We start from the raw sequence: 26591 nt of genomic DNA, 5'->3' as shown, positions 1-26591 counted from the left end.
GCTCAAGCGATCCTCCTGCCTCAGTCTCCCGAGTAGCTGGGACTACAGGCATGCGCCACCATGCCCAGCTAATTTTTTCATATATATATTTTTAGCTGTCCAGATAATTTCTTTCTATTTTTAGTAGAGACGGGGTCTTGCTCTTGCTCAGGCTGGTCTCGAACTCCTGAGCTCGAGCGATCCTTGTGCCTTGGCCTCCCAGAGTGCTGGGATTACAGGCTTGAGCCACCAGGCCCGGCCCCCACCTGTCTTTTCAAACTCCCTCCTCTTCCTCATAGATTCTAGAGGAACTTTGCAATTCAGAATCTACTCTGAAATCTGTTGCTTACTCCGAATGCACCTCAACTTGTAGCAAATCCAATTTCAGGTCTTCCCTTAACTCTTCTTTTATGTAGTATAAAGGTTTGAAAACTTAAGGTTTTCATGTTGGTACTTAAGCAATTTCTTAATGGAACTGAGTTTATTATCCAAACTAGAAACTCCTAAGATGGTAAATTTTTGTCTTGATTTCCCCATACGTTTACAGCATTAGTCCCTACGCTTTGAGATCTTTTTGAGAATCTTATGAAAGTAACTGGTCCCTTCTTCTAGCAAAATGTATGTACAATTTTCAGTGAGCTTTTAAATTCCCACACGGTAACGCTTAGAATCCTTATCACTTAAGAAGCTTTTACTTCTGAAGTTTCATCTGAAGAGTTCAAGATGAATTTCAAATGTAATAAAAAGCTTACTCCAAAACTTGTTTTATAAAGATTTTGGCTTATTTTTGTTCTTGCGACATGGCTGATAATTTATGCTCTCTTCTTGAAAGCCTGCTTCTTCTATTTTAAATTTCCTCAAAAGCAGCACCCAGCATTAAAGCCATTTAGGAAGCGAATTTCCATCCTGTTCGTGAACCAAATCAGGCTGGAGAACTCGCACGGAAGTGGAAACCTGAGAGCAGATAGCCAAGCTCTTTTCTCCCCAGTAAATAATTTCAATAATCAGAGAGAAACCAAAATTTGAAACTATCCTGAATTAGCACTAAACTCTCAGGGAATCTGCCAGCCGAGAGGCAGCAAAGTTGGAAGAATTTGTAGATAAAATGTGGATGAATCCACGTTCAAATACATTACCAGGAGCCTAAGCACAGCCCTGTCTTCTGAAGCCAGATGTGCAGTGCTGTGGAAGGTAAACAGGGGAAGCCCCGGCAGACTGATCCATCACCCACTGGTCTACAAGGCACAGGCTGGGCTAGAAAAACTAACAGGAGAGAGAGAGACCTTGCAGGTGACATGATCCAGCCCTGCACCAATCGGAGGTCAGTGCAAACGGTAAATAAGAACTCAGCAGTGCTGTGGAATCACTCCCCGAGCCACACTCTGGTGCAGGCTCAGGCTGACATGGGAAGATGTCTTTCCAACCCAAAGGCCCCTCCTACTGCACAGCAGCAAGGGCTAAAGGCAAAGGAGGCTTCGGAGAAGAAACAGGTATGGCCTATTTCACCACTAGGCAATCGAAGGCAGCGGTGCAGGGGAAAGGAACCGTGTGCAAACTCAACAAACAGGATGCCGGCAGCTTGCAGGACTCTCCCCTCCCCTGGCTGCTCGCTCAGCGTGGACCTGCTCTAAGGAGAGTGTGCTCAACCGGCAGGGCTCACGGGGGGAGGCAAAGGTGCCACCCGGGGCCGGGCGCGGTGGCTCATGCCTATAGTCCCAGCACTCTGGGAGGCCGAGGCGGGAGGATCGCTCGAGGTCAGGAGTTCCAGACCAGCCTGAGCAAGAGCAAGACCCCGTCTCTACTAAAAATAGAAATTATATGAACAGCTAAAAAATATATATATAGAGAAAAATTAGCCGGGCGTGGTGGCGCATGCCTGTGGTCCCAGCTACTTGGGAGGCTGAGGCAGGAGGATTGCTTGAGCCCAGGAGTCTGGGGTTGCTGTGAGCGAGGCTGATGCCACGGCACTCTAGCCCGGGCAACAGAGTGAGACTCTGTCTCAAAAAAATAAATAAATAAAATAAAATAAAAAATAAAAGAAGGGAAAACTAATAGATTCCCCCATCAGTAAATTATCGTGAGTCGCGGAGAGTACTTTTTTCTGTCAACCATAATGCCTTATACGACCTGGCATCTATATTTTTAGGCAATAAGAGTAGCCCATTATTCATTCAAATATCTACGCACTAAGGATTCAAGATTCTTGTCCCTGAGGAAGCGAGATGCTTAAATCATCGTAAGGAAACAATGTGTGTGGTTAGTTTTCTAATAGATTATGTGTAACATGCCTTAGAGGCACAAAAGACTAAATTTGCCCAGAGAGTTCGGGGTGACATCACAGAGACTCTGCATTCCTTAGTAAACAAAACCTACTCAAATCTTTCCCAAGACACGCCCCCCCAGGTCCCCTTAACCACAGCTCTGACTGTTCTTGGTGTTACCCACTGCTTGGCAGCGTGAGTACCAGAATTAGGAGTTCGTTTGGGCAGGTGTGTTTTCCAGAGTGGGGCCCTCCCTTCTGTGTAATGTGACGTCCTGGCAAATACTTTCTCCGACACAAAGCACATTCAGTTCCCAACTGATTACAGTATTGTTTGGGATTTTTTTTTTTTTTTAAAAAAGGAAATATGCTTCTTTTGCAGTAAATACTTAGTTTAAAACCCTCTCCTACCACTTCGTTTTTTTAACTACCTTCTAAACTGATTGGGTGCTTCGTATATTCTGGTGAAATTATTATATATATATGGCCAAATATGAATTTACATGGTCAGTGCAGGAATGGAAGTAGCTCCTAATATAGAAAAATTATATGGCACTCTGATTTTTCTCCCAGATCTTATATTAAAATGTTACAAAGGAATTGACTTGGTATTTTTTTTTCTTTCTTTTTTTTTTTTTTTTTTGAGACAGAGTCTCACTCTGTTGCCCAGGCTAGAGTGAGTGCCATGGCGTCAGCCTCGCTCACAGCAACCTCACACTGCTGGGCTCAAGCGATCCTCCTGCCTCAGCCTCCCAAGTAGCTGGGACTACAGGCATGCGCCACCATGCCCAGCTAATTTTGTCTATATATATTTTTAGCTGTCCATATAATTCTTTCCTGTTTTTAGTAGAGATGGGGTCTCATTCTTGCTCTGGCTGGTCTCGAACTCCTGACCTTGAGCGATCCACCTGCATTGGCCTCCCGGAGTGCTAGGTTGACAGGCGTGAGCCACTGCGCCCGGCACTGTCCCAACTCTCTTCTTTGGCCATTAAATCAATGATAATCATCATTCACCTACAAACATCTATTTGTGCCAAACACAGAGCTAGGGATGAAAATAATAAGAGAAGTCCAAAGACTCCAATGTTTCCCGTTTCTTAAGACATTTAAAAATATTTAGCCCAGTATCCAATTATCCTTGATATTTTCATTTACTCACACTCAACAATGGTTCCAGAAAATGTCTAAGTTAACTATTCTCATTCCACCTGCTACAGTCAACAGTCATTTCATGTTTTCACAATAAAATATGTGTGGTGTTAACATGGTGTATTCACTACTTTGTCGACAATAATTGTATTACAAAACCCTGGAAAGAATGGTACTCTCTTCATTGAATGACAAGGAATAAAGAAAAAGTCAAGCTTAGATTTTAAAACAAGGTAAGTGGGAGTACATTGCAAAATGAGGGCCATTGGATTTAAGTTATGACGTGACTAAAAAATATTGTGGTATTTAGAAGAGGCCAAAAAACGACTGCCTCTGAGGCAAACAGAATTTCACAAGAACAACACAATCACCAGGGTCCCGGGGCAGTTTCTGTTTTTGCAGGCTGGTCTGCGGATGCTGGGACTGTTACAAGGGACAGGGATGGGGGTGGCCTCCGGGGCCCCGTGGTGGTCCCCATGGGACAGGCAGGACAGCCTTGGGGACGGTGGCTGAAGGCTGGTCACAGGGTTGCTTCAGGGACCAGAGCCTCATCCAAGATTGATGGACGAGCTACGGGGGGTTGGACAGGTCTGTCTCTCCCTGGTCCCTTGGGGAGGAGAGACGACTTCCGGACCACGGCAGAACAGGGCTGGAACCGAGTCACAGGGCCACAGCTTGGAATGAGGTTAGGGTCCCTGCTACCAAGGGCACGGGCAGGTATCTCTGCGTCCCCAGGTGGCCCGGACTGACTCTGGGCAGTGGTAGAGCGAGGCTGAAGCCACTCATGCTCACGTTTTAATGTGACTTAAACCAAACACTCGCACATTTCTATTAGCTAATATGAAATGTATTATTACCTAATATTAAATGTGTTATCTGATATACCTGATAAATGGGTCACATGTAAAATGTCCACCAATGGGCCAGGCGAGGTGGCTCACGCCTGTCATCCTAGCACTCTGGGAGGCCGAGGCATGAGGATCGCTCGAGGTCAGGAGTTGGAGACCAGCCTGAGCAAGAGCGAGACCCTGTCTCTACTAAAAGTAGAAAGAAATTATATGGACAGCTAAAAATATATATAGAAAAATTAGCCGGGCATGGTGGCGCATGCCTGTAGTCCCAGCTACTCGGGAGGCTGAGGCAGGAGGATCGCTTGAGCCCAGGAGTGTGAGGTTGCTGTGAGCTAGGCTGACGCCACGGCACTCTAGCCTGGGTGATAGAGCAAGACTGTCAAAAAAAAAAAAACAAAAAAAAAAGTCTACCAATGGATCAAGGATGATTAATGCATTATCTGCAGGAACAAAAGGGTAATGGTTTCTCTCTCCCTAAGTAAAGGCAAAGGAACCACAAATTCAGAAATAAAAAAAAAAATTGTTTCCATATGTTTCAAGCTTACCTTCTAATTCATGCTTAGGTTCATGATTCATGATAGTGTCAAACTCACGGAACAAATGCCTTCAAATTGTTCCAGGAAGGCCAGGCTAGTTCAATGTTTGCTTTTTTTTTTTTGGAGAAGAGGGAGAAAGATAAAGAGTGTATTTTGACCTTCCTCAGCTGCCTACCTTGATGCAAAACCTCCAGCCTGTGGGGGCTTGTCTATGTTTGCTGTCAAGTGAAAAATATAAAGCTAACTTTTAAACTTTTAAAAGTATGATGTTATAGCATGAAAACAGACCCTTTTTGCCTATAAAGTAAAATGCATCATGCTCCAACTTACCAAAGGCAAAAGTTAAAAATAGAACAGATGAGGGACATCATGAATAACTGATGCTAAATTTCATGTAAGATTTTGATTTTTTTAAACAAGGATGACTGGTTCTTTCAATGATTAGTTTCTTTGCAAAATGAAATTAAATCAACATTTTAATCAGTAAAATCGAAGAAAATGAAGAAGTCACGTTTATAAAATTTATGGAGGAAATGAAAAAGAGAGATAAGAAAACGTGTATATAGACCAACAGATGGGATGCAAAAAAGATTTTTATATATTTCCCTAGGTTTAAAGGAAGGACCTAAAGTAACAAGACGGAATTTAATAAATTAAAAGTTAAAATCTTCAACATTGACTTAGAAAACCACAATCACAAAAGTGAAGGATGGAAGAGATTTGGTTTTTGCATGAACAGAAGACAAAAACGACTATAACTTCAATGTGATTAAAGAGTGTGGTCTTGCTTTCAAAAAGCAAGTGTGCTTACGGGACTATATTAATAGATGAACAATGTCCAGGCAACGAGGAGAGCCCTATGGTGATCAGATCATATCTAAGATACCAAATACCAAACTTTAATATTTAAGGCACCATTCACTTAAAAATGGATCCAACATTCTTTAATAAAGAAGAGAAGACCTGGAGTGACAGATTCTAACGCAACATGATACTAAACAATTCGAACTTTCTAAAAACATATCAAATCATTGAGTTTCCAATTTCTATTAGAAGAACCCAGTCAGGTGCTAGATTAGTCCTTTTTTAGAAAGTCAGTAAAGCAGGTTCCTGCATGGTATGGAAAGAGAATGTTCATTCTCATCAAGCTAAAAATGCATAATTTTCTCAGATGGTAATAATAGCCATTTTGTAAAGATGTTGATTCTCAGAAGTTTAGGAAATATTCTCTTGTCCTATTTTCTGGCTACTGTTTCTCTTCCCAAAACCCTCCCCCTTCTGTCTCCTTTACCTGGCCTCAAAGATTTGAAGTTGGCATTTTATGATCTCTTCCAGTTTCTGACCTATGTCAATAAAGAAATATCTTCCACGTTATTAATAAAAGCGGTTAAAAATTTTGATATTATTTTCCTCCCTATAAGTCATTAGCACCTTCACTCAACCAAAAGGCATTTATTAAACGCAAACCATGTGCAAAGCACCCAGCTGTGCTTTCCCACCTTGCAACTCTAGGAAAACTCACTAACAGAATAAACATCACAGTAATTTCAATTTTTCAAATGTCTAAAAAGTGACGATTCACTTTCAGTAAGTAAAACTTTTGAAAAAACAGCAAGAGACAACTAAAATACAAATTAAACAAAACTACTATCTCTTACCTTAAAAAAAAAAAACAGTCTAATGCTGAGTAAGGGGAAAAAAACCTTTTAGAGACCATCTGGTTTTATATTTTATTAATAAATATGTGCCTTTTTTTTTTGTTCTAAGTGAAATATGCTTAGAATACCCAAATATTCAATTCTGCATTTGATGTCGGCAGGTATATTCACTGTCCTCTTTAGCTGTGAGTTTTAATAATCACTTACTGTTTGGTCAGGGAACCTGGAGCTCAGAGGTCTTTCCTAAAATGCTCTCTAGAGATCTCGCATATTGATTTTCCCTTGCAAGCTCGTGTCCACTCTCAGCTGTTGTCAAAATGACATTACACAGCACCTGGACAGAAATCCCAAACACACGGCCTCCCACGAGAGCCTACCTTCCAAAGTGTGCTGACCATTTTCCTCTCCTCAGAGTGAGAAACAGAACAAAACAAAAAAACTGCTGGATGAGAAAAATCTACCATCAACTACACTTCCTGTAATTTTCAAAATATCTCCTGCATTGATGTCTCACTCACTATACAAGGTCTCGAGCGTGTTTATTCATCAAAAATTATCACCGGCCGGGCGCGGTGGCTCACACCTGTCATCCCAGCACTCTGGGAGGCCGAGGTGGGAGGATCGCTCGAGGCCAGGAGTTCGAGACCAGCCTGAGCAAGAGCGAGACCCCGTCTCTACTAAACATATAAAGAAATTATATGGACAGCTAAAAATATATAGAAAAAATTAGCCGGGCATGGTGGTGCATGCCTGTAGTACCAGCTACTCGGGAGGCTGAGGCAGGAGGATCGCTTGAGCCCAGGAGTTTGAGGTTGCTGTGAGCTAGGCTGACGCCATGGCACTTTAGCCCGGGTGACAGAGTGAGACTCTGTCTCAAAAAAAAAAAAAAAATTATCACCCAATAAACATCAAATATGATTCACATCAGCTCTCAGATTTCTCCTCTATAGCGAAACATTTATGTTCATTGATACTACTGAAATGAGAACACTGAACAAACACATCCCTGAAGTTTCCCAAAATAGTTCAAAGCTCATCAAATTCAACTGCAACAAAGTTAACGTTGGTCGGATACTTTCGGGGAAAAAAATTAAAGTATCAAATATTCCGTAAGTGTTGGTTTCAATTCAAATCTCTTAGGTTCAAGCTCTGACACAATGTAACTTTGCATATGGGAGTGTCACGTTTTGACCCTTGATGTTCCAACGACCCAATCCCACAACTCTTCCCCCCAGCCCCCACTCAAGGGGCACATGCTGTATCTGTTTTAAGAGGGGACCAGTGGGGGGCAAGGAGAAATAAAACATACGAAAATGATAAAGTAAACTTTTTCTAGTAAAGAGCGTGACTGAGAGCTCACTACCTAACCACACGCTGTGCAAGACGGTAGGAATAAAAAGGTAAGACGCAGCCTTCGTCCTGGAAATCTGAGTTTGTAGAGAAGACAGGCACAGGCAAATGACTACAATCCGTGTGATCTCTGAGGAACAAAAGTGCCACAAACATGAAGCTGTGGCATCAAGCTGTGTCATTAAGAAAAAAAGGGCAGTTCATCAGGAGAGATGCCGTAAGTGCAAAGACTTGAATATGTGAGACACGGTGTCGTGTTCAAGACCTGCGAAGAGGTAGAATTAATGACCCTGCAGAACCTGAGGGACAATCTGGGCACGAGGAGGTTGACGAGCTGTCAGGAGCCAGATTGGGAGCATCAAGCACACGGTTTGATCTGCTTCCTGCAGGCCGATGGTTTTCTGAACTGAGGACTTTAAATCCTAGGGGTTCACAGAGCTACTCAGGGCCACCCGGAGAGGAGGTGGGTGGGTGCACCCAAGACCCCTGCACACATCCGTGTCGGCATGGGCCAGCTGAACCCCCGTTTAATTGCAAAAGCATCAGGGAGAGGGGGGAGCTCCTATTGCTTTAGTAAAGCTTGAAAACGGGTCCCCAGAAAAGGCTACTAAGAAGGGATGTACATCATGACATTTGCATTTGAGAATGAGCACGTCGGGGCGCTTTAAACTGACCACCGGAAAAAACCCATAGAAGAATAGAGGAGGAGGGAACCATTAGGAAATAATGAATTCATGGAAGAAGAGAGAAGATTCTGAAGAGCGGAAAGAACTGGGTCAAGGTGTGCCTAAGCTGGGTTTTGGGTATGGGTGGAAAAGGAAAGGCAGAAGTTCTTTCTCAACGAGTTCTGTATCATCAACAAAGCAGGAAGCCAGCGGATGAGAGGATTAACAAAGGATGTTGTTTTTGTGTGTGTGTGTGTGTGTGTGTGTGTGTACACACATGTGCATGGACATGTACATGCGTGTGCAAGTGTGAGGAAGATTTAAGATCTTAAGAAGATGGCCAAGGGTTTTTAATTAAAATGTCCTTCCAAGACCCCCACCAAGAGTCAAAACTGTATGTGCTTTCGGTTGAGGATTGTAAAAGTGTTAAGACATAGGGACAACATCAGTGCCTGCCCCCCACGGGTTCCAGCATTCACGGATTAAACCAAGAGCAGATCAAAAATATTTGGGGGGGAAAAAGGATAGCTGTGTCTGTATTGTACATGTACACAATTTTTTTTTCTTATAATTATTCCCTAAACAATACAGTATAACAGCTATTTACATGGCATGCACATTGCATTAGGTATTATAAAGAACCCAGGGATTAATTGAAAGTATATAGGAGGATGTGTGTCAATTATAGGCAAAGACACCATTTTATATAAGGGACTTGAGCATCCATGGATTTTGGCATCCAAGAATGGTCCTGGAACCAACCTCCCACGGATACCGAGGGACAGTTCTAATTCCATGATAACAGATTCTCTTAGAAATTAGAATTACATGATAATTCTAATTACATGATAGTTACAAAGAGAATCACATGATAACAGATTCTCTTAGAAAAACAACGTTCTCCCAATCTTCTCAACATTACAAAAAAAAAAAAAAAAAAAAGCTAAGATAACTCATACTATTTTCAAATGTCTGGCCAGATTAACGCTTTGTGAAGCTGGGTGAACATTTCTCGAGCCTTATGCGCACTGCAGATTTCTTTCAGAATACAGCGTGTTTGCACCAAGACGCTGTCATTTCTGCTTCAATATCCTGAGATCAAGAGAGGCAACTGAAACCACACCTACTGATGAGGAAACTGAAACAAGAATGGTGGAAATGACTCTCACGGGGCACAGTCTATTTTAGCGTGGCTTACTCGTTCTAGACTCAAAGGACAGAGCACACGTGGGTGGGCACTAATTAAAAAAACGCCATAGAGCTGTTTGTGAATTCAGGGATTGCCAGTGTTCTCAGCTGAGTCCCTGAGAACGTCAACAGTCTTCTCTAAGTCAGTCTTTTGGGACAGATGGACCATTACCAGCAATCCAGGCCTCAGCGTGTACACAAGACCCCACACATGAGACAGGTTTTGCTTTCACGTGGTTTCGGTTATGACTTATATCACACCATGAGGCGGGTGTAATCGAGACAGTCTACACAAGTATTTAAAGAAAGAATCGTAGAGCTATTATAAACAGAAAAATTAACATCTTCTCTTTTAAATTCCTTTCTGCTCCCTTGCTAGTCAATAGTGACGTTTTATTAAAAGCAAATAACAGATGGGAAGCAGAAAGACCGTTTTCAGGAATACAGTTTGAATAGAGAACTGCATTCAATGATCTCTGGGGTCTACTTTTTGTTTTAAAATCCTGTGACTCAAAGGATCAACTGCTCGGGTTTGCTAGAACAAGGACTGTGGCTTTCAGTTCAGTAAGGAAGGAACACTGAAGTCTTAATTTTTAAAGTCTAGGAGGTGATGTAAATTTTTTTTTTTTTGAGACAGAGTCTCACTTTCTTGCCCGGGCTAGCGTGAGTGCCATGGTGTCAGCCTCGCTCACAGCAACCTCAAACTCCTGGGCTCAAGCGATCCTCCTTCCTCAGCCTCCCGAGTAGCTGGGACTACAGGCATGCGCCACCATGCCCGGCTAATTTTTTCTATATATATATATTTTTAGTTGTCCAGATAATTTATTTCTATTTTTTTTAGTAGAGACAGGGTCTGGCTCAGGCTGGTCTCAAACTCCTGACCTCGAGCGATCCTCCCGCCTCGGCCTCCCAGAGGGCTGGGATGACAGGCGTGAGCCACCGCGCCCAGCCGGTAACGTAAATTTTAAGATAATCAGGAACCAGATCGGGAAAAAAATCAAGCAGACAGTTGGATCTGTTTTCTGGAGGCCCATGGTTTTGCAGGCCAAAGAGTAAAGCCATTTTTCTTCTGAAAGATACCCAGAAAAAGAGTCCGGCGTTAGAAATACCTATTCCTTCTCAAACCATTGAAGAAGCAGATGACATTGTAAACGAGAAGATGATGAAATAAGTTAAGAAGAGTGAAGCTTCTCAACAAGTTCGAGCTGATTCATGAGAAAGGGTGGAAAATGTCTATGTTAATTAGAAGAATGGCCACGAGACAGCGCGAATGGGCAAACCAAAGCTTCCAACCCCATTCCCCACCAGCAAACTGCAAACCACTAACACTTCTTATAGACAGTTACTGTTAACCAGAGAGCGGGTGGAAATTCTTAATACGGAGACCTGGGTCTAGACCAGGTTTCGTAATAGCTAGTGACATGACCTTTGGGGAGTCGTGTCACATCTCTGGGTGTCCTTTTTCCTTCCACGAAATGAGTCAATTGGACGAGGTGATGTCTGTCTAATGCTCCCAAGCAAACAATGTGTTGATTCTCTGTCTCTTCAACTCAGTATAAAAATATAAAATTTGGATGCCAATATTCTCATGCAAATAATTTCTGCATTATGTTAGTATTTACATGGATTTTTTTTTTTTTTCTTTTGAGACAGAGTCTCGCTCTGTTGCCCTGGCTGGAGTGCCGTGGCGTCAGCCTCACTCACAGCAACCTCAGACTCCTGGGCTCAAGCGATCCTCCTGCCTCAGCCTCCCGAGTAGCTGGGACTACAGGCATGCGCCACCACGCCCGGCTCATTTTTTCTATATATTTTTAGCTGTCCAGATCATTTCTTTCTATTTTTAGTAGAGACGGGGTCTTGCTCTTGCTCAGGCTGGTCTCAAACTTGTGACCTCTAATGATCCTCCCACCTCGGCCTCCCAGAGTGCTAGGATGACAGGCATGAGCCACCACGCCTGGCCCTACATGGATTCTTTAATGCACAGTAAAAAACATCTCTTAGAAACTTCATTCAGCCCACATGTCAAAAATTACACAAACTCTACCTTCAGTAGCCATATGGATATCTACATCGGATTGTCTTACTTCACTCCCCTTCAGTTTAAACTGACAAGACTCCCCAACTTCCCTATTTCCTTTAATGCCAACACTCAATTGTTCACTTTAAAACTTTAAATCTTTGACTCTTCTCCTTTATTCTTCATGTGCAATTAGTAAGTAAATCCTCATGATTTCCTTAAAACAGATCTATCATTCTTCCCTCTCTTATCAAAATCCATGTTCTCAATCTCCCAAATCACTCCGACCTCTACCTCCATCTCCCTACTTTTCTCAATTTGTGAAAATAATATTCCTAAGGACGCGAACTCACCTTGCGACTGAGCTGCTCTACTTGTCCCCCAATAGTTGCAGGATGGCATGAAATCATCTTCGGCTTGGCCTTACCCTGCCTTCCCACCTTCACTCTCCCTACTTGCCAACGAGAACTCGCGACACAGCGGCCCCCCCATTCCTCGCCCTCCGCCCGGCCCACAGCCCTGCGCTCCAAGCCAACAGCCCTAATGTCACTCCATGTCATGCTATTTCCCCGCCACTTCTCTCCGCTGGATGTCATTCCTCATCCATCCAAATTCCTCCTGTCCTTCAAGATCTAATCCGTGCCCTGCCACTCTCTCTCCAGATGGACCTCGCCATTCCTGGAACTTCTGAAGCTCTTGCTCTGATTCTCTTTGATTCACTCTGCGTAAACCTTTTAATAATCTAGGTCTTTCTGCTCTCCTCCACTCCCCGGAATGTTCTTCTCCCACTTAACTTTATGGCCTGTTTCTACATCTTTATCAGAATTTTACTCAAAACATCATCTCAAAAAGCTGCCCTCTTTGACGGCTGTATCTTTAATGACCACTTCACCGTGCCGCCCAACTTCCTTTTTCATATGTATATAAACGACCCCCCGAGTCAGAGCTTCAAGCCTGTCCATTCCTTATCTTGCTCATGTCTTTCTCCCACGCTAGACTCTAAGACTCCAAGTTCAACAACAGAGACGTTTGTCTATTATGCTCATTAATGCTCAAGAAATCCTGTTGAATGAATTCACATTTTAAAAACCAAAAACAGAATAGTAATAAATAATAAAACAAAAGCAAATATAAAATTGAGAACTTACTATGTGCCAGGCTGTGTACACATTATCCACAAAACAATCTTATTATTATCTATTACTACCTACTTTCCTCCTTGCTATATAAAGAGGTTAAATAATTTTCCTGAGAACAACCAACTAATAAATGTACTAAAAATAAACCCCAGGCTTATTTATTACTGAAAATAAGTGCTAGGCTGAGCTTATCCAACTGTAAAAAGCAAAATTAAGATTTTTGGGGGGCTTTGGGGGAAGAACTCCTCAGAGTTATACTTATAAAATCTTTTCCCAAGAAGCTAATATTTTAATTTGTTGTCCTCCTTTTGTGTCAGTCATTTATTTTATACTTTTCCATAAGCTTTTGCACTTCCTTCTTTATCTGCCGTTTACCTCCAAGCGGAGAATATCTTCAAACATTGTGACTTCACTAAAGAGTAAAGATTCCACCTTCAAAAGACATTTTCAGTCCTCGTGTACAGGACAAGGACAGAACAAGCAGCCACGGTTCTCATGATGTGAGCTAAGGCGATCATTAAGGAGGGAGGGGAAAAGTAAAGAATGCTGTATTCATAATTACCTAAGATTTTCCAGCATGAGAGGGGAAAGAGGAAGTCTATTTTCGGTGACAATGATTACTCTAAAAATATTAACATGCAAGGGGAAAATTTTCATTCTGAGAGTTATTACTGTGCTGAGTTCTCTTTCCCTCGCAGAGTGACTTAAAATTCCCAGAGTAGAGGGGTCATCTACACAGATGTCTTGAATGTGGCAACATCCAGGAATCACGGGCGTTTACCTAAGTGCACACTGGAAAGGATTTCTCAGCACCAGGACAGTCTCTAGCATCGAGTGGCAGAGTGGATACTTCTACACTCAGGTGTCTGGAGGGAGGGCAGAGACTACAGGCCTTTTAGAAGATGTCTTATGCTGAATGCATCAACAAGATTCAGGGAAACTGAAGCTGAATTACCTGCTAAAGGAGTTATAGAAGAAAAAAATACCTAATTTTTCTTTTTTGCTACCTAACCTCCAGTTTCTTCCCTGCAATATTCCTTTAATTTTAACTGGCTTACAGTACAGACAAACGGATATATTATAGAATTCATTCTAGTCTTCACTTTAAGTATTTTGGAAAAAAAATACATTACTTCCCTACTTCTACGCCTGCATATGAGTGAAAATGGTCTGATGACCCTTAGGTTAGGACACGGAGCAAACTCATTGACATTCAGAGCAAACTGATCTTTATTAAGACCCATTATAAGAACATGATGCAAACAGTATTTAGTGTCTCACTCACTGTCACTGCCTATTTGTGTTTTCAGAAAATCATATAAAAACCACCTAGGTTCTCCTGAGATCTGCCACGGTTTACCGTCTGCTAGTTCTATGCTGCCAAAATGTCCTGAATGAAACCTGGCTGCCTGGGCTTGACAGCGGCTGACTTGTCAGACCGGCAAATAACCAGATACCGCTCACTGGGTCCTTAACAAGATTGAGACAAAGTGGCTACAAATGAGGTAAAACTGGAGAAGAGAAACACTGTAACATGCGGTTACAGACATCACATGTGTCTGTGCTTATAGTTACATATGAAAGGCTCTCACCTTTTTTTTTTAATTTAAAAAAATTTTTTTTTAATTTTTTAATTTTTATTTTATTTATTTATTTTTTTGAGACAGAGTCTCGCTTTGTTGCCCAGGCTATAGTAACGTGGTGTCAGCCTCGCTCACAGCAACCTCAAACTCCTGGGCTCAAGCGATCCTCCTGCCTCAGCCTCCCGAGTAGCTGGGACTACAGGCATGCGCCACCACGCCCGGCTGATTTTTTTCTACATATATTTTTAGCCGTCTAGATCATTTGTTTCTATTTTTAGTAGAGATGGGGTCTCGCTCTTGCTCAGGCTGGTCTCGAACTCCTGAGCTCGAGCGATCCTCCCGCCTCGGCCTCCCAGAGTGCTGGGATTACAGGCGTGAGCCACCGTGCCCGGCCTCTTCCCTCTTTTTTAAAAATTCATAGACATTGAGAATCTGGTGAAGACGTTTATTTTCTCCAGAAAAATACAGATACGCGAGCACACAACTTTAGGGGACTCATAGATCTTATAATCTAAACCATGTGTCCAAAGCACAGAGAATGAAGGTATTTGAGAGAGTGCAAAGCTACCTAGAGCGGAAGGCTGGAAGAGAGATGAACCATGACGTTGGAGTAAACGCACACTCGCACAACAAGCATCCCCCGTCCCCACCGTCTTACCAGCAGCTCCGTCCCTCACTGCTCCGCCTGGATCACGTCCTGCCGGCCGCGGCTGCGCCCGCGCCCATCTCCTGCTCCCCAGAGTCCTCACTCAACAGGAGCAAAGGCGAGTTGACACTCTCGGGACAGCGTGCTGCTTGCTCAGCGTTTGCCAGCCTGGAAAAGACACAGCGTGTGAATATTTCTAAGTTAGCAAAAAGCAACAGGACATATGCATCTGGCATAAAAGCCATCGTGGAGCCTTTAAAAGTGTTTAGATACCTGTAATGACCTATTTCCTTTACACTCTTGGCTACTAAAAAATTTAGGGTTAGAGGATCTTTCTCAAAGCAACGCCACACTCTCAGATGCACCACAATAATATTGTCTGATATTTGCAGGCACTTTGCAATGCCCAGAGCACCTTTGGTCCCCGCATCTTGACTGCATAACCAACTGGAGTTAAGAACCGCTGCCTTATTATGTTCCTTCGTCTGTTGAGTCCACTGGTTCTCAGCCTGGTTTCTGGGAATATCACCTGGGTGCAAAGCTGAACATTTATGCTCGGAGATTCGGACTCAGTGGGCTCAGATGAAGCTTTATTCCCCAGGTAATTCTAAGGTGAAGCCAGGATGGAGAATCATTGGTTTAAGCCCTTGTACTTGTTGAGACGTGGCACCAACTAAGCTCACAAATACCAAATATTTATTCAGTAGGCAGCACCATCAAGACCATGTGCTAAGTGCTATGAAAAAGGGAAAACATGATAACACGTGTTTCCTGTGCTCAAGGGCTTTAATTTAGCCAGAGAGATTGGATATGTACATTAAAAAGATCACCTAATAAAATGCACACTTTAAAAACACAAGTAGGGCCGGGCGTGGTGGCTCATGTCTGTAATCCCAGCACTCTGGGAGGCCGAGGCGGGAGGATCGCCTGAGGTCAGGAGTTCGAGACCAGCCTGGGCAAGCATGAGACCCCGTCTCTCCAAAAAAAAAATTAAATAAATAAACTGAAGCCTATTCTAAGATATTTCATCCTTATCAGCCATTCACTATGTTTTAAAAAGGTAATATCTACTTTCTGCAATATTTTCCAGAAAGGAAGATTTAAAAAAAAAAAAAAAAAACAATGACGATAAAAGTAGATAAAATTTATTGAATGCACTCTAAATCATTTAATCTTCAGAATGCTACCAGTTGTGTACCTTAGCGCGCTCAGCAGGTGGCAAACCTCCAGAGTCTATACTCTCATTCAGCACGCTCCCTGCCCTCTGCAGACATGTAGGAGATTCAATGAAAAAACCATTGCATTTTGGTGAAAGAGAAATAATTCTGTTATTTCAAGTGGACACTTTCGGAAAAAAAAAGAGAAAAAAAAACACAAAAAACTACGTTTCTCAAAAAACAAGTCACTCTGCCTATAAATTTCTACTTCCCTCATTACAAATGATGTACGTTGTGTAGGAATCTTTCCCTTGGGCTTTCCATGATTCTCCTTTCAATAGATGGACCCATGGTTGATCAAGTGTCATCAAATGCTCACATTACAAACAGGGCACTATGCCCACCATGGCGGATCTAGCCCTTCCTTTTCCTTTTGTGATACTAATGCAGCTTCACTGCACGTTTCGTCCAAGATTTCCAGCAACAGATGTTTCCTTCCTTGTTGAAATTGCTGCCTCTGCTCCTTCCCTACTTGATGTGATTTTTCCTCCAGGTTTAGATGGGGTCAGACTGGAGTTCACGGAACAGCAGGTTACTGACCTCTGCAGGATGTGCCCACAAAATGTTTCTTCTCCCTACACACACACACACACACACACACACACACACACACACACACACACACACAAACACACACACACACATTCTTCTCTGCAAGTAAATAATCTCAACCCTACAGTGCCCAAAGGGAAGTCCTATTGCAGAATGTCAGCTACTTGGCAGCAATAGTTGTTCTACTATTAATGCTTTAAAAAAAAAAGTCACTACATGGGAGTTAAAGCTCTTAGAAGAAAATTAAAGACCTCATGTGTATTCACTTCCTGCTCCTCCTCACATAGACAAAGTGGTGACTCCCAAGGAAGAATGCAGTAAGTGTTTGCAGAACAAATTCCACTAAGATAAAAACAAATATATGTCGTGCAAGGTTGACTCTAATCAAGCCTTCATAGAGCTAGAATTGCCAAACAAAGCTGAAATATTAACCACCAGTTATAAACCATGTAGCATAGTATTTCCATTGCACAAAGAGATTATGTAAGAACCAAAAGAGGTACAAGTATAAATTCACTTAGCATCGGGTGCAGATTATCAGATAAACTTATATAATTTCCAGAAACAAAACAAACAAACAAAAAGTGGTGAGAAAATAGATATTTTTAAAATAATAGGGATTTTTTTAAAAAGCAAGATGCAAAACCCCACATTGGAAGAAAATACCAAATAAAATCTCAAGTAGAAAAATCATATAAATTCCCGAACCTGAAAGAGAAACATTTCCACAACACTCTGACGCTGGCTAATACTTGACCTCTTTGCTCAGAGACTGTGCGAATGAATGAAGGGCGTGGAACCTGTGATGCCCTATAATGTAACTGCCATTCCTGACACCCAGGCACTGTGAGGACGTCCTTAGCAATTTCATGGAGTGTAGGAAAGGGGAAGAAAGGGATAAAGAATGCCAGCTTGCACTGATTTTAATGGTTCATCTGTCATTTCCTTTTTCGTGACACAAGAAACTTCAAGTACTGGTGATTGTATTTGTTTTTTTTTTTTTTTTGAGACAGAGTCTCACTTTGTTACCCGGGCTAGAGTGAGTGCCGTGGCATCAGCCTAGCTCACAGCAACCTCAAACTCCTGGGCTTAAGTGATCCTACTGCCTCAGCCTCCCGAGTAGCTGGGACTACAGGCATGAGCCACCATGCCCGGCTAATTTTTTTGTATATATATTTTTAGTTGGCCAGATAATTTCTTTCTATTTTTAGTAGAGACGAGGTCTCACTCTTGCTCAGGCTGGTCTCGAACTCCTGACCTCGAGCGATCCACTCGCCTCGGCCTCCCAGAGCTAGGATTACAGGCGTGAGCCACCGCGCCCGGCCCTGGTGATTGTATTTGTAAGGTGGGCTGCAGGACGATAATTCTACTGGGAGCCAGGTTTTGAGCTGGATCTCAGAAAAACTCTCCTGAACTCCCATAAACCCATAAGCAAACTAAGGAGGTGGGCTGGCAGAAGGCACAACAAAGCATCAATCGATCTCACGTGCTAATTCTGACTTTGATCCTCCATAACTTCATGAGCTTGAGCGGATCACTTGAGGAAACTGAGGACTAAAGCCCATGAAATGTGAAATTGTATTATTTCTGTTCTGACCCAGCTTTAAGGCGTTATGAGTCTATGACTTAGATACTAATTTGACACAGACAGAACAAATATATGTATAAGAAAAAGAGTTATTGTACTAGTGAATAAGGTATAAAAACATGAGTGAAATCATACTGATGAAATTATTCCAGTTTAAATACACATATATTAAAACATTACAAAGAATACTCCTTAAATTGTAATATGCGATTATAATTGATAGTCACAAGGCTCATTATTGATTCCGAAGAGATTTTTACAACATATATTCTAGTCCTTTAGATTTGGTAATTTCATAGTACAAAGTGATGTAATGGATTCTTGAGTGTAATGAGTCTATAAAATGTTTCACTTAGACCGAATTGCTACTTGCATTCATTTATAACAGTCATAGATTGAGGATCAATAACTTCGTAGACTGTGTCTTTTAAAAACTGCTTTAAATCTATAAAATTAACCTAGATATTTTAAAAAGGAGTTTATTTTTCCTATGTTTTGGTGAAAGTATTAGGCCTATACTAACCCTACCTTACAATTTCTTCAAGATGGATGGGAAGTAAAAGAATTGAATTCTTAAATCAATTGTTATAAATTATTCATAGTCCAAAGAATATCTTCATGTAAGGATGCTGCAAGTCATATGACCTATGAGCTAACGTTTAAGCATTAATATCATCAATACAAACATCAAAGGATCAATTATAAAAATCCCAATCCTTGATGAGATTGCAAACTATGTAAAATGAAACTTTATACTAAACTGTGTAACTGTTGACGTTTGATCTGTCACTATTTAAAAAAAAATTCCTTCCATGACAATACTGTATAAATTTTTTATTGGAAAAATTTAAATAAGAAAATTTCATCAAATCTTATTTCCAATAAAAAAGGCAAAAGGAAAGAGAATTTATAAAAAGATTTCAAAAGATATAGGAAAACTCTGAAGTTATGTTTACCTAGCTTGTGTTTAAAAATTATGCATTTTGAAAATTGGTCGTGGCATTAATATGCCATCACACTTTTGTCATAAGGTATTCTTAAGAGCAGTTTAGTAAACATCAAGTTAAGACAAATAGATGTCCCTCTTGCGACACAGTAGGGATAATCAAAATATTTAACAGCCGGCCACACAGTGCTCGGGGAGGGTCCTAGAGGCACCCACAGGACATATCTTATTTTAGTTGCAGCATCGGGAGGTCCGGGGAGTCATGGGGAGGGAACTATAGCAGCTCAGGGCAGCAGAATGACCAGCTACCTTGGAAATAGTTCAGTGATCACCAGCACAATCACACTCATGCGCACCTGCTACGTATTAGCTCTGGTTGTTTGTACGATTCTTAAATGAGGGATAAAGAAAGGCGTTAAGCAACTGTTACAAGTCTTTGCAAATCTACCACTTGTGATGGGAAAAAATGTAACTGTTAACTTTGGCCGTAGCTAGACAGCCACACGATGGGGAAATGCGGTAAAAGAAATGAAAATCTAAAGATGAACCATTTTTAACAGTATTTTCAAAATTATACAGAAAAATCATATATAATATTTTTGACAGGATTGGAATTATTTAAAAATGAAAGTATGAGGTTAAACTTTCAAGCAATAACCAAGATGAATAGAATTTAAATATATTTCTCCCTAAGTAAAGAAGACCTACAGTATAAAAAGCTGTCAATCCAATCACATCTAAGGTTGGAGAGTCATATCAATGAATGAGAAATTCAAATGAATATTTTTATAATAAACTCCTGACAATATTTTTCATAAAAGTAATTATCATTATCGTATTAGACTGGATGTTCATGTCTTCAATTTCCTGGAAAAGGAGTAAAACTATTGCTACTTATAAGTTGATTGCCTACGAATAAGCATCCCATAATACTCAAGCAACAGCAGCATAAATACAAAACATGTGGTGCAATGTTGCAGATGTAGGAGGTCCACACAGAACTGCGTGTTTAAAAACTGTTATAAACCATTTGTTTGTATTTGCTCACTCTTCCAGGTGGAATATCTGAATCTAAAGAGAGTAGGAATTTGTTGTTGTTGATTGTCCTGTGTTGAAAGAGATTCAAGTTACCTAGCAACCTCTGTGTTGTAGGCACCAAAATAAAAGAAGATTGGTTGTCTACCACCAGTTCTTCTAAAACGGAAGAGGGCAAGTAAGCAGAAAAGCACTATTTATGCTACGGTGCTCTGACATACGTTCCTCATCACATGACAAAGTAAAAATCATCAGGGAATTCCCAAGAAAAGGGAACTCCTCTAAAAGCACATAAATTGTGACTAACTCGAGAATTTACAAGCCATTACCCTACAGAGACACACACATACCCACACTCCAAAATAATAACAATAATACTAATAATAAAAGCAACAACAAAAGACATCCCCAAAGAGTATATAGATCATAGCTTAGAAAGCAGGACTGCATAATGGAAACTTTGTTAAGAGCTTTAAAATAGTCTAGGTAGAAATATAAATCAGCATGATAATGATTTATAGAATCAGAGACTTTACTTTCAAACTTGTTTTTATAAGGCAAACAAAGAATGAAGATTAAACCAGCACAGGAGGTAGTTAGGGACAGCAACTTCAACACAGAGGAATAAATGTGAGGATTTGAGTCATAAAAAAAAAATGACACAAGGGCAATATCAATTAGAATTGAAATATTATTTGTTATAATGAGATAGAGGTAAATGGCAGGGAATATTTATATTTTAGAAAGTTTTTTTAAGTATAATGAAATACTAGTGTATAAAACAAGCTCCGGAATAAAAAAGGACACATGACCTAGCTCCCCAGTAAACAAAGAAACTATATAACTTCAAACAGCTCAATGATGATAGAACGTGTCTGCATGTGTCTTATACACGTCCAAGAGCAGAGAAGAACAGGCAAGTGACAATTTGTATTGTCCTCCACGTACTAATGGCTGAGATTTTGGAATATGAATGAGTAAGTATTTTAAGACTATGAAACAGTAAAATCACCATTTTTTAAAGTCATCACTGAGCAAGGTGGACTTTGGCAAAAAGAAGTCGCTGGTTCTGCCTTTGGTTGTCTGGAAAAGGTTTTCGTGCCAAGCTGACCCGGGGTCTCGGGCCGTGGACGATCAATACTGAGAATCTTATCACTGACTGGACGACAACCGAAGTGAAGGCCGGCACTTGTACCTCCTTACCCTTGGAGATGTGAACGTGTCATTTCAAAGAGAGGGCAATTGTCAGCTGACCAGAAAGGCATAACTCTTTTATCCTCCAAGCATCAACCAGTAAAAAGAAAAGGGCAACAAAACCAATCAACAACCATTAGTAGATGCATGTTTTTCAGCCCAGGAGCCATTAAAAAACAGATACTCTGCATCCTAGAAAAATGTCTTTCCTCTTGGGGAAGGTGAGTCATACGCAAGAACCCAATAGGGGGAGATAAATTTAATCATATCTCACTAGGAATGCAGCTGTTTGGCAGGACCTCGCTGTGGACAGTCTTCCACTGGGGTGTCAATCTTCCCTCCGACAAGTGCCACCAAAATGACTTAACACTCCAGGTTTATGCCAGGTCAGGGTACACAAGTCACCCCCCTGTGCCATGAATGAAGTCATGCGTTATCAGAAAGCAAGTCATAAATCATCTAAGTGTAACAGCTGACTACAAATGACTTTCTATTATAAGCACTCATTTCCCAAATGATGAGGATATATACCCTTCATGCTTGGACGATAAACAAAGGGGAAAATCCTCACATAAAACTAAACGAGACTTTACACCTTGAATACTGAGAAAAAGTATGGAGCCCCTAGGTACAAAAAAATGCAGAAGACGCTTCTTAAAAAGGATGACTGTCCAGAACAGTCAAAGAACTCTCAAACCCCAATCATTTGAAAATAAAACTCAACTTTAAAAATGAGCAAAAGACCTGAACAGACACCTCGCCAAAGAAGATATGTAAATGGAAAATAAGCCCATGAAAACATGTTCGACATCATGTCGTTAGGGAATTGCAAATTAAAACAGTGAGATACTACTACACATTAGGTCACTAAATATGAAATGTCCGATTTTGAATCAAAAGGCTATTATATCTCAAACAATAAGCAGTACAATTAATCAAAGTATGCACCTAAACCGTCAACACAATTTTGCCATGGTAGCTTGTTTATGCCAACAGCGAAGAAGCCTGGAGAGCAAGTGGCAATGAAATCACAAAAGGTGTTTCCACAGCTTGGTGAGAATAGAATATTTTTCCTTGCACAAAGGGGTCCAAAGCCTGGAAGAAGTGATAGTCAGTTGGTGCAAGGTCTGGTGAATATGGTGGATGACAGAGAGTTTCCAAGTCCACTTTTTGCAGTTTGAGCAGCATTTTTTACAACATGTAGTCTTGCAAGAGGATTGGACTGTCTCTATTGACCGATCTCGCCTGCTTAATCACAAGCGTCCTCATCATTTCATCCAACTGGTTGCAGTAGACTTCCTGCTGCAACCAATTGGCCACGTTTCATGAAGCTGTAGTGGATAATACCAGCACTGGACCACCAAACAGACATCATTAGCTTTTATTGACAAATATTCAGTTTTGGACTGTGTTTCGGCACTTCATCTTTACCCGACCCTTGTGACAAACACTTGAGATTGTCAGAAAGAACCCGATTTTCATCACACATAACAATAGGGTATAGAAATGGTTCGCCTTTATGTCGTGACAGCAAAGAAAGGCAAGCTTCGAGATGATTTCTCTTACGATGCTTGTTTAATTCATGCGGTACCCATGTGTCCAGCTTCTTTACCTTGCCCATTTGTTTCAAATGGTCCAATATTGTTGGAATAGTAACGTCAAACCTTGCTGCTAATTCACGCGTAGGTTGAGGTGGATTCGCTTCCACTACAGCTTTCAGCCCATCATTATCCACCTTGGTCTCAGGTCACCCACGTGGCTCATTTTCAAGATTAAAATCACCAGAACGGAACTTCTCAAATCATCAATGTACTGTGTGTTCATTAGCCATGTCCTTCCCAAACACTTCATTGTTATTTCAAACTGTCTGTGCTGCACTGGTTCCACCATGGAACTCATATTAAAACATTAACGCAAATTTTTGACTTACCCATGGTTTCACAAAAAATTTCTCTAAAAACAGAAATTTGAAAGATAATCACAAGGCAAAATGTGCGTCTGAAAGAATGAGCATGTGCCTTCTCAATGACAAACAAACAAACAAACAAAAAAACGCCACAAGACTTGTCAAAGTGAAATGTCCGAGATATCAACTATCAGACTTGGTACTTAAGGAAATCGGACATTTCATACTTAACGAGCTAACGGAAGAGCCAGAATAAGAACACTGACAACAGCAAGTGCTCATGAGATGCGGAGCAACAGGAATCCGGCTTGTAGCCTTTGAAGCATCATTGGCATTGGACGAAGGCAAGGGAATTACGCCCAACTATCTCTTGGATATGTGCTATCACCTCCTCTGTTTGCCTTTTGATGAAAAATCCATGGTAATTCTTCACTGCAAACCAGGGTGTGGGTCAGTTAAGAAGGAGACTAGGTTATTTTCCTTAACCCCAAGTGAGAAGACATAGGTCAAAAAGAGGACTTGAATTGAAATACCATGGGAACCCATAAGAGTGGACATATTTTAGGCCGGGCGCAGTGGCTCACGCCTGTAATCCCAGCACTCTGGGAGGCCGAGGTGGGAGGATCGCTCGAGGTCAGGAGTTCGAGACCAGCCTGAGCAAGATCGAGACCCCGACTCTACTAAAAATAGAAAGAAATGATTTGGACAGCTAAAAAATATATAGAGAGAACAAATTAGCCGGGCATGGTGGCGCATGCCTGTAGTCCCAGCTACTCGGGAGGCTGAGGCAGGAGGATCGCTTGAGCCCAGGAGTTGGAGGTTGCTGTGAGCGAGGCTGACGTCACGGCACTTCTAGCCTGGGTGACAGAGCAAGACCGCTATCTTAAAAAAAAGAGAGAAAAAAAATCCTGTTTATATATTATCACTTTGTTAACAGTTCTCCTAAAGATATTAGCCTGATTTTACAGACGTTTTGATTTATTATGTAACAAATATCTGAATAGCTGCAATCTTTGGTCTGCATTCACTAAGTAGGAGAAAAAACAAATCAGCAAATCCCTTTGAATTTCTTAGTCTCATCACTTTTGCATTCCTGTAACAAATCTGTCATTTCCAAAACCAGAATTTCTTTATTTCCTTGACTTACTAAGATGATTCATTGTTATCTGAAGTTTATTAATAAGACTGAATTTTTCTTAAAAGGTTGATCTAGGAAGTTAGCACCTCGGTAAACGGCACACAGTAAATGTCAATTTTATGCATATTTTCCTCTTGGAAACTAAAGACAGGTAAACTTTTTATCCTTTATATTGGCACACACGAGTGAACTTCCTCTTTAAGAACAAAATTTATGTTCTTAAAAATTCTGAGAAGCAGATTCTTTTTCACATCTCATATGCCCTGAGGGGATATTTAAAGTTTGGTTTATGGAAATAAGACTGAAGTAACTTTGTTTCTGCTCTGTCAGAGAAACTGTATCACTGCAGACCAAGAAGGTAGCAGCACAGACAAGTCAGAAAAAGCTGTTAATTGCCCACGTCAATTTCACTACTGTATCATCTCCTAGAACAATTCTGATGAACACTTTCTCCTCGCTGAAAGATTTTTCTTTTTTTTTCTTTCTTTTTTTTTTTTTTGAGACAGAGTCTCACTTTGTTGCCCGGGCTAGAGTGAGTGCCGTGGCGTCAGCCTAGCTCACAGCAACCTCAGACTCCTGGGCTCAAGCGATCCTCCTGCCTCAGCCTCCCGAGTAGCTGGGACTACAGGCATGTGCCACCATGCCCGGGTAATTTTTTTGTATAATATATTTTTAGTTGGTCAGATAATTTCTTTCTATTTTTGGTAGAGATGGGGTCTCGCTCTTGCTCAGGCTGGTCTCAAACTCCTGACCTCGAGTGATCCTCCCGCCTCAGCTTTCCAGAGCTAGGATTACAGGCGTGAGCCACCGCACCCGGCAGATTTTTCTTTGTAAGTTAGGCAAAGAGTTAACGAATCCGTTTCAAGTCTTAAGGCCATTCATATTCTCACACTGTACGAAACATTGTAGAAAGCATACAGTCTGCAAGAAACCTTGAGTTCAACCTTCAGAGTTCTAAAATGTTTCTCACGAACATACAGGCATTTATTTGAACTGCACACTCTTGTTTTCTCTTGAAAAGAAATTACAAGGTCACTTACAAAATGCAAGGTAATAAATACAGTTGACTATTGACTATCACAGGCTTGAACTACGTGGGTCCACTTATACACGGATTTTCTTCCATTCCTGAACTCGAGACAGCAAGAGCCACCCTCCTTCTTCCTCCTCAGCCTACTCAATGTGAGGACAATGAGGATTAAGACTTACAATGACCCACTTTCACATAATAGTAAATATATTTCCTGTTTCTTATAATTTTCTTAATAACATTTCCTCTTCTCTAGCTTAGTTTGTTGTGAGAATATACTGTATAACACATATACCATACAAAATACGTGTCAATCAACTATTTATGGTATCAGTGAGGCTTCTGGTCACAGAGGGATATTGGCAGTTACAGTTTTGGGGTGTCAAAAGTCAACGTAGACTTTCAACTGTGCAGGGGGTCGGTTCCTTTGGCCCTTGAGTTGTTCAAGGCTCAACTGTATTCAATTCTGCAATCTGTGGCTAGTAACCATGTATATGTATATCTATCTATTCTGCTGAGTTTGAAGTTGAATGAGATTTCAAAAAACGTTATCTTGCCCACGTCCTTCGTTTTACAGAGTCAGAAACAGCAGGCTGCTGTCTCCAGCATCACATGAAAAGCCAAAGATCTGATTTAAAGACAACTAGACCTTTTTGTCGTTCCAAGTATGTACCGATCCCGTCTTGCCTATCTGAGAAATGTATGCTATGTACAGCTGAAAGAGATTATAAGCCTTGGAAGATTAGGAAAGAGACTTCCCAAGTAGGTAAAGGCAAGCATGTGAAAATGAACGATGCAATCTAGCAGAGCCTGATCTCTTCCTGTATGTAGGTCTGCACACAGCTGCAATTGTTAGTTACTACCCCTTTGTCACCATCCTGTGTACCATACTGTACTTTCCACTGCAAATGGGCACAAACTCTACTGGCAGCAAAGACCGGCATCCTTTATCAAAAAGGCAGTT

At 41.2% G+C, this 26591-nt stretch overlaps 1 protein-coding gene across 3 annotated transcripts in view; it reads right to left on the bottom strand.

Annotated features, from left to right (window-relative positions):
• Nucleotides 1–26591, bottom strand: part of TET2 (tet methylcytosine dioxygenase 2) — an 80070-nt gene that overhangs the window by 37025 nt on the left and 16454 nt on the right. For 2 of the 3 annotated variants that reach the window (XM_045537389.1, XM_045537391.1), the window contains exon 2: nucleotides 15034–15189. The gene's annotated coding sequence lies outside the window, so the exon portion shown is untranslated. Of the gene's footprint in view, nucleotides 1–15033; nucleotides 15846–26591 lie in introns of those variants that run through there. The other variant, XM_045537390.1, reaches the window with a different exon arrangement.

This window comes from Lemur catta, chromosome 26 (genome assembly GCF_020740605.2).
Source record: "Lemur catta isolate mLemCat1 chromosome 26, mLemCat1.pri, whole genome shotgun sequence".
In the NCBI taxonomy this organism is placed as follows: Eukaryota; Metazoa; Chordata; class Mammalia; order Primates; family Lemuridae; genus Lemur; species Lemur catta.
Note: the sequence above shows the minus strand (reverse complement) of the source record. Positions and strands in the feature narration are given on the sequence as shown.